The following is a 12,612-nucleotide window of genomic DNA, read 5'->3' on the forward strand; positions in this document are numbered from 1 at the left end:
CTGCAAATTCCATTTCGTCCAATGTTATTTTGTTTTTAATACACCCCGCCCTGCCCCCAACTTCCCGTTCTCTATAAAAGTTTCCTCTCTTATGCTTTATGGGGATTGCATGTTGTTTGCCATAATTTCAAGTGCATATGTGTGCTGTCATGTGTGTGTGTCCGATTCTTTGCAACTCCAGGGACTGTAGCCCTCCAGGCTTCTCTGTCCATTGAATTTTCCAGGCAACAATAGGGGAACAGGGTGCCATTTCCTATTCCAGGGAATCATCCCAACCCAGGGATCAAACCCATGTTCTCCTGTATCTATTACATTGGCAGGAGGAGTCTTTACCACTGAGCCACCTGGAAAGCCCTTAATTCCATATAACCAAATTGCAGTTCTTTGCTGCTTCTGAATAAACCTGCTTTGCTAGTAAGATAACTGGTTACTTTATTATTTTAGATTAACAGCTGTATTTCATGGTCACTGGGCTCAGATAACATGCATGCATGCTCTTTCTTATCTGATTCTTTGTGACCCCATGGACTGTAGCTCACCAGGCTCCTCTGTCTGTGGAACTTTCCAGGCAAGAATACTGGAGTGGATTGCCATTTGCCAAATACACTATACTCTTTATATATAGTAATGCATTACTACTCATAAATACCCATTTTATAGATAAGCAAACAAAGGCACATTTCATTAATTTGTTAAAGGATACCAAAATGCCCAAGTTTAGTGGAGCTTTGACCCCAGGCAGTTTGGCTACAAAATTTTGGCTTTTATTATTGAACTCAGTGATTCTGTAAACTCAGCCAAAAAACTTGGACTTATATTTTTAAATATACTACAAATATATTTCATGAGCATGGACAATTCTTTTTTTTTTTTTTTTTACATTTAGCAAGTTCACAATTTTGTGTTTTTATGTTGTTGCTCAGTTGGTCAGTCATGTCTGACTTTTCGCAACTGGATGGATTGCAGCATGCAAGGCCTCCCTGTCCTTCACCATCACCTGGAGCTTAGTCAAAACTCATGTCCATTGAATCGGTGACGCCATCCAACTATCTCATTTTCTTTCATCCACTTCTCCTGAGTTCAATCCGTTCCCAGATCAGAGGCTTTTCTAATGAGTCAGCTCTTATCATCAGGTGGCCAAAAAACCGGAGCATTAGCTTCACCATAAGTCCTTCCAATGTATATTTATGATTGATTTCCTTTAGGATTGACTGGTGTGATCTCCTTGCTGTCCAAGGGACTCTCAAGAGTCTTCTCCAACACCACAGTTCAAAAGCATCAGTCCTTTGTCACTCAGCCTTCTTTATGGTCCAACTCTCACATCCATACATGACTTCTGGAAAAACAATAGCTTTGACTATATGGACCTTTGTTGGCAAAGGAATGTCTCTGTTTTTAATATGCTATCTAGGTTGGTCATAGCTTTTTTTCCAAGGAGCAAGTGTCTTTTAATTTTATGGTTGCAATCAACATCTGCAGTGATTTTGGAGCCCCCCAAAATATAGTCTGTCACTGTTCCCACTGTTTCCCCATCTATTTGCCATGAAGTGATGGGATCAGATGCCATGATCTTCATTTTTTGAATGTTGAGTTTTAAGCCAGCATTTTTACTCTCCTCTTTTCATTTCCATCAAGAGGCTCTTTAGTTTTTCTTCACTTTCTACCTTAAGGGTGGTGTCATCTGCATATCTGAGGTTATTGATATTTCTCCCAACAATCTTGATTGCAGCTTGTGCTTCATCCAGCCTGGCTTTTCACACGATGTACTCTGCATATAAGTTAAATAAGCAGGGTGACAATATACTTCCTTGACATACTCCTTTTCCAACTTGAAACCAGTCTATTGTTCCATGTCTGGTTCTAACTGTTGCTGTTTGACCTGCATACAGGTTTCTTAGGAGGCAAGTAAAGTGGTCTGGTATTCCCATCTCTTGAAGAATTTACCACAGTTTGTTGTGATCCACACAGTCAAAGACTTTAGCATAGTCAATGAAGCAGGTACTTTTCTGGAATTCTCTTGCTTTCTCTATGATCCAATGGATGTTGGCAATTTGATCTCTGGTTCCTCTGCCTTTTCTAAAATCAGCTTCAACATCTGGGATTTCTTGGTTCACAAACTGTTGAAGCCTAGCTTGGAGAATTTTGAGCATTACTTTGCTAGTGTGTTAGATGAGAGCAATTATGCAGTAGTTTGAACATCCTTTGGCATTACCTGTCTTTGGGATTGGAACAAAAACTGACCTTTTCCAGTCCTGTGGCCCTTGCTGAGTTTTCCAAATTTTATGGCATGTTGAGTGTAGCACTTTAATAACATCATCTTTTAGAATCTGAAATAGCTCAGCTGGAATCCATCACCTCACTAGCTTTGTTCATAGTGATGCTACCTAAGGCCCACTTGACTTCATATTCCAGGATGTCTGGCTCTAGGTGAGTGATCACAGCATTGTGGTTTTTTTGTATAGTTTCTGTGTATTCTTGCCACCTCTTCTTAGTATCTTCTGCTTCTGTTAGGTCCATAACATTTCTGTCCTTTATTGTGCCTATCTTTGCATAAAATATTCCTTTGGTATCTCTAGTATTCTTGGAGAGCTCTAGTCCTTCCCATTCTATTGTTTTCCTCTACATCTTTGCATTGTTCATTTTACATTGAGGTGTAGTTGATTAACAATGTTATGATAGTTTTAGATGTACAGCAAAAGTGATTCAGTTATATGTATATATGTATCCATTCTTTTAAAAATTCTTTTCCCATTTGATTGTTACATAATATTGAGCAGAGTTCCTTGTACTATACTATAGGTCCTTGTTGTTTACCCATTTTAAATATAGCAGTGTGTACATGTTGATCCTCTGTAACTGTCCTTTTGCCTTCCTTCCCAGCCTGCATAATCATAAATTCATTCTCTAAGTCTGTAAGTCAATTTCTGTTTTGTAAATAAGTTCATTTGTATCATTTCTTTCTAGATTCTGCATATAAGGATATTATATGATATTTCACTTTAGTTTACTTCACTCAGCTTGACAATCTCTATTTCACTCATTTTAATGGCAAAGTAATATTCCACTTTATGTATGTACCATATATTTATCCATTCCTCAGGGACTCATATCTATAAATGAGAAATCTATGATAATCTTCAATTCATTTTTGTTCTAACAGCCTATGTGTGTATGGCTCTAAAGGAAAACTCATCAGTAACTGAATTGGTATATTTTTGTCTGTTTGGGGGGATCTTCTTTCAACAATCTTGAATTCTTTAATCTATCCAAAAGAAAACTAACTCGCATGCTTTAAATTTTTCCGTGAAAACTGATCTGGCTCAACTCGTATTGTCTTAAATGTGTGACAGTATATTTCACATTGAGTATAATTGAGATTGACATTTTTAAAGAAGGTTCTTGAAAAACATATTTTTAACTAAAAATAATAAGTCCTAATCTCTTCTCCTCATACTATTCCATTCACACTGGCATACACTCTCAGACACATGCACACACTCAGACACAACATTAAATCTTATTGTGATCTAGCTACTTTCATTATCTCTTCACAGGAATGTTTGGACCCTGAAACTGTTTTCTCTGTATAAAGAAAATGAAAGAATGTTTTTTTCTGGCCTGATTTCTTTTCACTTTTAGTGCCCAAACCTTATTCTCTGAGGAAATCTGTGATCTCCTAAGACATTGTAAGACCTGGCCAATCCTTAAGGGATTTGGAAGAGCCAGATGGCTTTTTAACTAAACTTTTCCACCTGAAACATGCCCCGGCAGTGCCAAAACACTGCAGTATGTGGATAAATGCTCCAACCATTGTCCAGAGTTCAGCCGCCCTGTCATAGGTGCTGTGGCCCCAAATGTAACCTAAGACTTTTCTGACTAAACTTTAAGTGTGAAGACCTGAAAGCAGTAATTTATTATAACTCAGAGGAACTTCACAGGAAAAGGTTGGTTAAAGCTGAAAGGAAAAGTGTCCTCATAGTGGCTGAATTTAAGGTCAATGAACCACTAATAATGCTTATGCCCTTGTAGTGTGCTTCCTCTCATGATTACCATGTTAGACTTTATTTTTCATGTCTTCCCATATCCTGAAGTACTGTTTTGAAGCTGATATCCTTCCTATTTTTTGAACATCTCCATTTCCACAAGCTCCATTATTCACTTTATCCTTTTCTCAAATTTTTTTGTATTTGCCTGCATTAATCCTCTACCATGGAAGGAACAGATACAAAGTTATCTAAATATTAAATGTAACAGAAATAATTTACTATAGTACTGCTGCTGCTAAGTCACTTCAGTCGTGTCTGACTCTGTGCAATCCCATAGACGGCAGCCCACCAGGCTCCCCCGTCCCTGGGATTCTGCAGGCAAGAACACTGGAGTGGGTTGCCATTTCCTTCTCCAGTGCATGAAAGGAAAAGTGAAAGTGAAGTCGCTCAGTCATGTCTGACTCTTAGCGACCCCATGGACTGCAGCCCACCAGGCTCCTCCGTCCATGGGATTTTCCAGGCAAGAGTACCTACACTCTATTATGAAGGGAGGCAGATTCTCACAGTCTTTATTTTGTAGGGATATTTGAGGATAACATATAAGATGAGAGTTACTAGGTAGTTTAGTCTTATTGCTCCTTGTACTGGGTCTATGGAGGCATTTTGCACTTCCAGCAGCAAGTAAAGTCCTTCCTGTCTTCCTGCCCCAGAACTAGTTCAGAGAGACCAATGCTCCACAGCTCTAAGATGACCTAGAAAAAATAAGATTCTGTACCTAATCTTCTTCTTTATTTCAGGTTCCCCAAGGGAAATTATGTGATACACTATATATTTTCTGAAAGTATACTTTAGGAGAAAGAGCAAGCCCTCCTATGTGTGTATTGTGCAGCATTACAAGTGACAGAGTTGTGAACTTTAACAGTGCAGTTGTCCTTTTGTATTCTACAGTGGAAGGACTTTATAAAGCTAGGGCTTTGAAAGGAAGATGTCCTTGCTTTTCAAATCCCCCTCTTTCCTTCTAAGCCCTATTCACCTTCCTTCTTTCTTACAGCACTCAGCTTCCAACAGTGGACTCTATGCTTATCTGCTTAAAGTCTTACTTTAGTGGCAGTATGATAGGATCCCTCTGGTTCATTTTACTGAGGAACAAAATGGTTAAGCTGCTAACCAAGATCACAAATCTAATATATTATAGGGGTGGTGGGAGCAGGAGTCTGATTTGGGGATTTCTGATTTTAGAGCTTACGCTCTTAAACCCTATTTCAAATTGTCTTTTTTATTCCTGCTATCTTGCAAAACTGACTCATTGGGAAAGACCCAGATGCTGGGAAAGATTGAAGGCAGGAGGAGAAGTGGACGACAGAGGATGAGATGTTTGGATGGCCTCACTGACTCAATGGACATGAGTTTGAGCAAGCTCCGGGAATTGGTGATGGACAGGGAAGCCTTGCATGCTGCAGTCCATGGAGTTGCAAAGAGTCAGATACAACAGAGTGACTGAACTGAACTGATCTTGCAAAAAGCTAGTACTGCTTTTGCTGTAACTTATACTTTATAGCTTACATTTTTCCACCACCAGTTTTGCACTACCCATTCACTTCTAGACACCGCCTTCCATACTTGATTCCTGATGCTGTAGTCTAAAACCACTTTTTACCAACAATCTTTCTAACCGTCAGCTACAATACAGGGGATTTCTCAGTTCCTCAGCTTCAATTATACAATATGTGCCTTCAATAATAACTGAAACCCTCTCATTTTTTGATTCCTGGGAGAGTTGGTATTCAGCTGTCTTTTAATCTTTTAACTTATTACTATTATTTCTTAATAGAAATAGTTGATTACTATTGCTCTTTTTCCTTCTCCAAATTCCTGAAAACTATGTCTACTAAGCATCTTTTAGCCCTAACTCTCTTGACTAGCCATTCCATTATACACATCATTTATTTCTAATTTTAGTGCTAGCTCTCAGGGCAGACCTCCCAAAAATATGGCACAATGACATATTGATTATTTTGAATTAAAGTTACTTGAAAAACAGCCAGTGTAAGAAAACCTTTCTCTCTGCCCCTGAAAGCAGGAAAGTCTCTCATGTGAAAGGTACCCTTCCCTTACCACGGGAGATATTCTATCACCAGAGACAGGGATTCAGGGTGAGAAGCCTATGCTAATGAAACTTTCCACTTCCTTTTTAATTTGCTATCCCAAGTCCAAACTCTGTTTAGATTCTTCACTAATTAAGCAGTCAAGGCTGAATTTCTTTGCCCTGTCAATTCCTCTCATAGGTATTGTTTCTCTGTTTAAAAAGTATAAAAGCTGCCGCCGTGGCCACTTCTTATGCCCCATATCTATTAGACCTCTATGCATGCTAAATTAATTTTTTCCTTGTTAATCTGACTTGTCAACATTTATTTATTAGAATAGCAAAAAGAACCCCGGAATCAAGGGGTTGGGGGAGGGAATTTCCCCTCCTTGAATATAGCTATGACCTCTGTGAGTGCTGTCCCTTTTTCCGTAAACAAGTTTTACTTCTGCCCAGTCCAGTCCTTCTAACTGTCAATAAGGCATTAGAGATAATGCTGGAAAATAAATGACTGATACAATGTTTTTAAAATGGACATTTTTTTATTCAAACCCTCTCTCTGAGAAAGTTTAGTTCTTGTTCATGAACTGCCTAAAATGTCCTTTTATGTCATTCTCTAAGCCCAGAAACCAGGCTCAAAATCTTGGTGTAAAATGAGAGACATGGAACTTCTTCCCCTTTATATTGTCAATTGAATCCTGTTCGTTTTTGTTGCTTGGTTTGTTTTTCCTCCACTTAAAAGTACCCTTGTCTTTGTCTCTCTCTGGTGGATCAAATACATTTGTGTAGGGTCTCACCACTTGACCTCTTAGTGGGTATAAAAGTAGCCAAGAAGTTTGCAGTAAATCCAAACTGTCTTTAGCACAAATTATTTTGCATTCTGATACTCAGTAAACCCCTAATTATACCACATCCTCTTTACACTGACCTATGATTTCTAACAAGAATCTATACTGTCTATTCTATCTTATTTTATTTTTGTTTCTTTTTCAACTCTTCATATCATTCAGAAGCATATTCCTTGTGCCCTGCCCTAATTAGTCTTATTCTGATGTCCATACTTTTGCTATTTTTTCTTCTTCAGTTTTGCTTTTGGTTACATCTTTGCTCTTATAAGTCAGTGAGCCTGGAATTAGTCAGCCTGGAACAAGTGATTTCACTTGTTCCAATTAAAATTTTTCATCACCCAAATACAAGCTCATATTTGATTCTCTCCTTGAATTCTTCTATGACTCTACAACTCCTCATTTAGTACCCTTTCACTGTCTGCCTACTATTTGTATTTATTTTTTATAACTTAACAAGGGTGTTATTGGAAGAACAGAGTATCAGGACAGAAAATTTAGGTTTTAATACTGACTGACTCAGTCACATGGCCTTGGGAATTTGTTTATCCCCTAAGTCTGCTATGGAGAAGGAAATGGAAACCCACTCCAGTATTTTTGCCTGGAGAATCTCATGGACAGAGGAACCTAGTGGACTACTGCTCATGGGATCACAAAGAGTTGGACACGACTCTTTGACTAAGCACACACAAGTCTGTTAAGAAGATTTTAGTTTTTGTTTTCCTTTGTTTTCATTTTTGTTTTTGGCTTTGAAACAATAAACCTGGCTTCCTCTTTGTTGGAGTGAAGTCATTATCAAATAAAATAATGATTGAGGAAAAACTACTGATTAAAGTTCTGTAAATAACACAGTGAGAGATCATTTTATGTCTTTCTTTGTTCCTAGTTTTGAATTAATTCTTCTTCTACCAACTATGTCATACTCTCCAAGGAACTTTAGAGAAGGGAGCATAAGTTGCATATCATTTGTATCACCTAGAGATCCTGTCAAATTTGATGGTACAAATTAAGTAAGTGCTTAATAAATATTTGGTAACTCTGTGTTACTCAGTTTCTATTGTTTTGTCTCTTATTGCACATATTTGAAAGAGTTTTGGACACAAACAGTTGCTAATTTATTTCTCTTTTGTCAATTTGTCTATGCCAATCTTTCTCTATTGTTTTTCTTGTTTATACAAATTGCTTCTCTCTCTTTTCCAGCAAGAACTTTCATATCCCAGAAGAAGCCATAAATATTTGTTGTATGATTGGAGAATATTCAATCCAAGTACAGAAAAGAAGACGGTGGAGTGGATAAAAGTTATGATCTGCATTAATCATACAAATTGAAAAAAATAGTCCTTTTGAGATTTAGGTAGAATGTATGGTATTTGTTAAGTACTATTATGAAGAACAAATAAGTAGCTGATAAGATGTAGGCAATGTTAATAAGTTATAGTAAATAGAGATAGTGGCTAAGTTGTAGGTCACGTTCAGTTCAGTTCAGTTCAGTCGCTCAGTCGTATCCGATCCTTTGTGACCCCATGAATCACAGCACGCCAGGCCTCCCTGTCCATCACCAACTCCTGGAGTTCACTCAAACTCACGTCCATCGAGTCCTTGATGCCATCCAGCCATCTCATCCTCTGTCGTCCCCTTCTACTCCTGCCCCCAGTCCCTCCCAGCATCAGAGTCTTTTCCAATGAGTCAACTCTTTGCATGAGGTGGCCAAAGTACTGGAGTTTCAGCTTCAGCATCATTCCTTCCAAAGAAATCCCAGGGCTGATCTCCTTCAGAATGGACTGGTTGGATCTCCTTGCAGTCCAAGGGACTCTCAAGAGTCTTCTCCAACACCACAGTTCAAAAGCATCAATTCTTCGGCACTCACCTTTCTTCAGTCCAACTCTCACATCCATACATGACCATTGGAAAAACCATAGCCTTGACTAGATGGACCTTAGTTGGCAAAGTAATGTCTCTGCTTTTCAATATGCTATCTAGGTTGGTCATAACTTTCCTTCCAAGGAGTAAGCGTCTTTTAATTTCATGGCTGCAGTTGCCATCTGCAGTGATTTTGGAGCCCAAGAAAATAAAGTCTGACACTGTTTCTACTGTTTCCCCATCGATTTCCCATGAAGTGATGGGACCAGATGCCATGATCTTCATTTTCTGAATGCTGAGCTTTAAGCTCACTTTTTCACTCTCCTCTTTCACTTTCATCAAGAGGCTTTTTTTTCCTCTTCACTTTCTGCCATAAGAGTGGTGTCATCTGCATATCTGAGGTTATTGACAGGTCATGTTAGGATATGCTAAATACAGAGTATAAGAAATATATGATAGAACAAACATGTTATTTCTAGATAGAAAATGAATAGAAAAAATCAGAGGTATGATAATGCCATGCCTAGAATGACAGTTATTTTATAAATATCTAAGTCAGTCACCCATTAATAACATCTATTATGGTTTTGCTCTGATCCCCATGTTCTCAGCCCAAGAAATACGGGAAGGATTTATGCATGTTGGGCAGGCTTATTAGTGAAAAATTAAAGCTGTGGCCATACATACCTGCTATTGTGTGCCTGATAGAGTGAGCATGAATGCTGGCTCCAAGGATTTTTCACTTGTGGAGTTACCTTGCTCAGACCTCTCCTCGTCTTTATAACACCATCAGCAGAGAGACAGGACATATGAATATTGCATAATCCAGCATTCAGGTACTGCAAGCTTTCCTTCTCATTTATACACTGTTTTAAATGTGTTAATAAATCCCATCTTTACCCTCGTTTCCAATGCATTGTTTTGTTTTATTTTATTTTATAAATGAATTTTGTTTGATTCCCTGGTGGCTCAGACGGTAAAGTGTCTGTCTACAATCTGGGAGACCTGGGTTCGATCCCGGGGTCGGGAAGATCCCCTGGAGAAGGAAATGGCAATCCACTCCAGTACTATTGCCTGGAAAATTCCATGGACAGAGGAGCCTGGTAGGCTACAGTCCATGGGGTCGCAAAGAGTCGGACACGACTGAGTGACTTCACTCATTCACTCATACTATTTTTAAAGTATTTTTTGAATTTGTTACAATATTACTCATGTTTTGTTTTTGTTTTGTTTTGATTTTTGCCACAAGGCATGTTGGATCCCAGCACGTCAGCCAGGTACTGAAACTTCACCCCCTGAGTTAGAAGGCAAAGTCTTAACCACTGAACCACCAAGAAAGTCCCCCACTGCATGTTTTAAAAAGAATAAATTAATCTTGTCATTTGTGAATCTTGCATTTGTTCTGTGGGATCTTTCTGTTTAAAATCCTTTGGCATAGTTTACCTGGCAGTCTTTGGATGCTACCAATGCATCAACAATTATACTCATAAAACATTTATGAATTACCTAAAAATACTACATAGGCTTTTTTAATTAAACTAAATTTAACCCTTTGCAATCTTCTCTTCATACAACAGAATTTACCTTCCTCTGCCTCTAAATTCTGTCTTCAACTACGGAATGAAACTGAGTTAACTTTACTGCTTGACTTTCTACACATACTCTCTTTTTTCAGGTTTCACCATCATGTCTATGCTCAACAGCACCCACCATCAAACACCCTTATTCCTTCTGTCAGGAATCCCAGGGCTGGAGGCATCATATAACTAGATCTCCATCCCACTGAGCATCATATATGTGACTGCCATCCTGGGGAACAGCATCATCTTTCACATAGTGCACAAGACTCCCAGCCTTCATGAGCCTCAATATGTATTCTTGTCCTTGTTAGCCACCATTGACATAGACATGTCAGTCTACACTGCCCACTGTTCTTAAAGTCTTTATTTTCAACCATCAAGAGACTGAGTTCCATGGTTGCCTGGCTCAGATGTTCTTCATCCACACCTTCTCTTCCACGGAGTCAGCCATGCTGCTGGCTATGGCCTTTGACCATTTTGTGGCCATATGCAACCCTCTATGCTACATCATAGTCCTGACTCCCTCCCCTATTCCTCAGATGGGCCTGGCTGCTGTGGCTCGAGGGGTAGCACTGATGATCCCCTTACCCATTCTGCTCCAACAGCTTCCCTTCTGTAGGAATATTGTTCTGTCCTAATCATTCTGCTTCTACACTGATGTGATGAAGCTGGCATGTCGGTCTGTTCATGTGAACCTCACCTATGGGCTGGCCTTGGTATTCTGCTCCTTTGGGGTTGACTCTGTCTTTATTGTTCTGTCTTATGCTCTAATCTTGAAGACAGTTCTGGAAATAGCTTCCAGGGAAGGATGAAGCCTTAAGGTGCTCAACACTTGTGTCTCCCACTGTCTCACTGTCTTCATTTTCTACTTCCTACTTATTGCCTTAGCCTTGATCCACAGAATAGGCAGGTACCACTCCCCTCTCCCCCACATCATCATGTCCAATATTTTCCTTTTTCTCATACCTGTCCTTAACCCATTGGTTTAGTGTGAAAACAAAACAGATTGAAGTGCACTAGGTAGACTGCTCAAATTTAAGACAAGACAGAACAGAGTAGAAATATTTTGAGTAAATGATCAAAAGGTCAGGAATATTGTAAAAAGAAACAGGAATAGACATTTATTTCTTGTGTGTTGAAGTCCTCCCTTTGGATTTTTCTGTGTGATTTTGCTTCCTAGGTGACTTAAAATGGTAAAGAATCTGCCTGCAAAGCAGGAGACCCAGGTTCAAACACTGGGTCAGGAAAATCCATTGGAGAAGGGCATAGCAACCCATTCCAGTATCCTTGCCTGGATAATTCCATGGACAGAGGAGCCTGGAAAGCTCCAGTCCATGGGATCACACAGAGTCAGACACAACTGAGCCACTAACACTTTCATTTTGTGTAATTTTATTACAATCTTTTTGGAAGTAGGAGATTCCTTTTAGTTCTAAATATTAGATCAAGGAATATATTTCTAAAGGTTCCTTCACCTTCACCTTCACCTTATGTTGCTCTAAAGTTTATGTATCCCTAAAGTTCACATCACTTATCCAGGAGCTCCATTTCAATCTAAACAATTTGACAAATATTTTCTATATGAGAATCCCTCATATACAGTTATATGGCTCAAATTTGGTTAAAAGTAAGATATTTATATTATTATACAGAGAGTTATTATCTTTGGTGGGTTTGAGATATTATAAAGGGAAATAGTCCAAAGGGGAAACAAGAGGTTTTATTTTAATATTTTTTATTGAAATCTATTTTATCATTTTTCCTGAAACCACATTAACCTAAACTTCATCAGATACAAAAATACAATAAGAGATTAAAGCAAAAATATAACAAAGCTTCTGTACCTAAAATTTGCCATCTATGTAATCATACTTAATTTACTCATGTTGTATTAAATTGGATTTCACATTAATTTGAGGATAAGCATGTATCAATTAAAGTAAAATCAGAAATCTATAATTTATTTGCTATGGATTTCTGCTTTATTGACTATGCCAAAGCCTTTCACTGTATGGATCACAATAAACTGTGGAAAATTCTGAAAGAGATGGGAATACCAGACCACCTGACCTGCCTCTTGAGAAATCTGTATGCAGGTCAGGAAGCAACAGTTAGAACTGGACATGGAACAACAGACTGGTTCCAAATAGGAAAAGGAGTATGTCAAGGCTGTATATTGTCACCCTGCTTATTTAACTTATATGCAGAGTACATCATGAGAAATGCTGGAGTGGAAGAAACACAAGCTGGAATCAAGA

General features: G+C 38.5%; 1 pseudogene; it reads left to right on the forward strand.

The window, feature by feature from the left end:
* Positions 1-10,460: 10,460 nt before the first annotated feature.
* Positions 10,461-11,343, forward strand: LOC128061025 (olfactory receptor 51I2-like; annotated as a pseudogene).
* The last annotated feature ends 1,269 nt before the right edge of the window (positions 11,344-12,612 follow it).

This window comes from Budorcas taxicolor, chromosome 15 (assembly GCF_023091745.1).
Source record: "Budorcas taxicolor isolate Tak-1 chromosome 15, Takin1.1, whole genome shotgun sequence".
Classification (NCBI taxonomy): Eukaryota; Metazoa; Chordata; class Mammalia; order Artiodactyla; family Bovidae; genus Budorcas; species Budorcas taxicolor.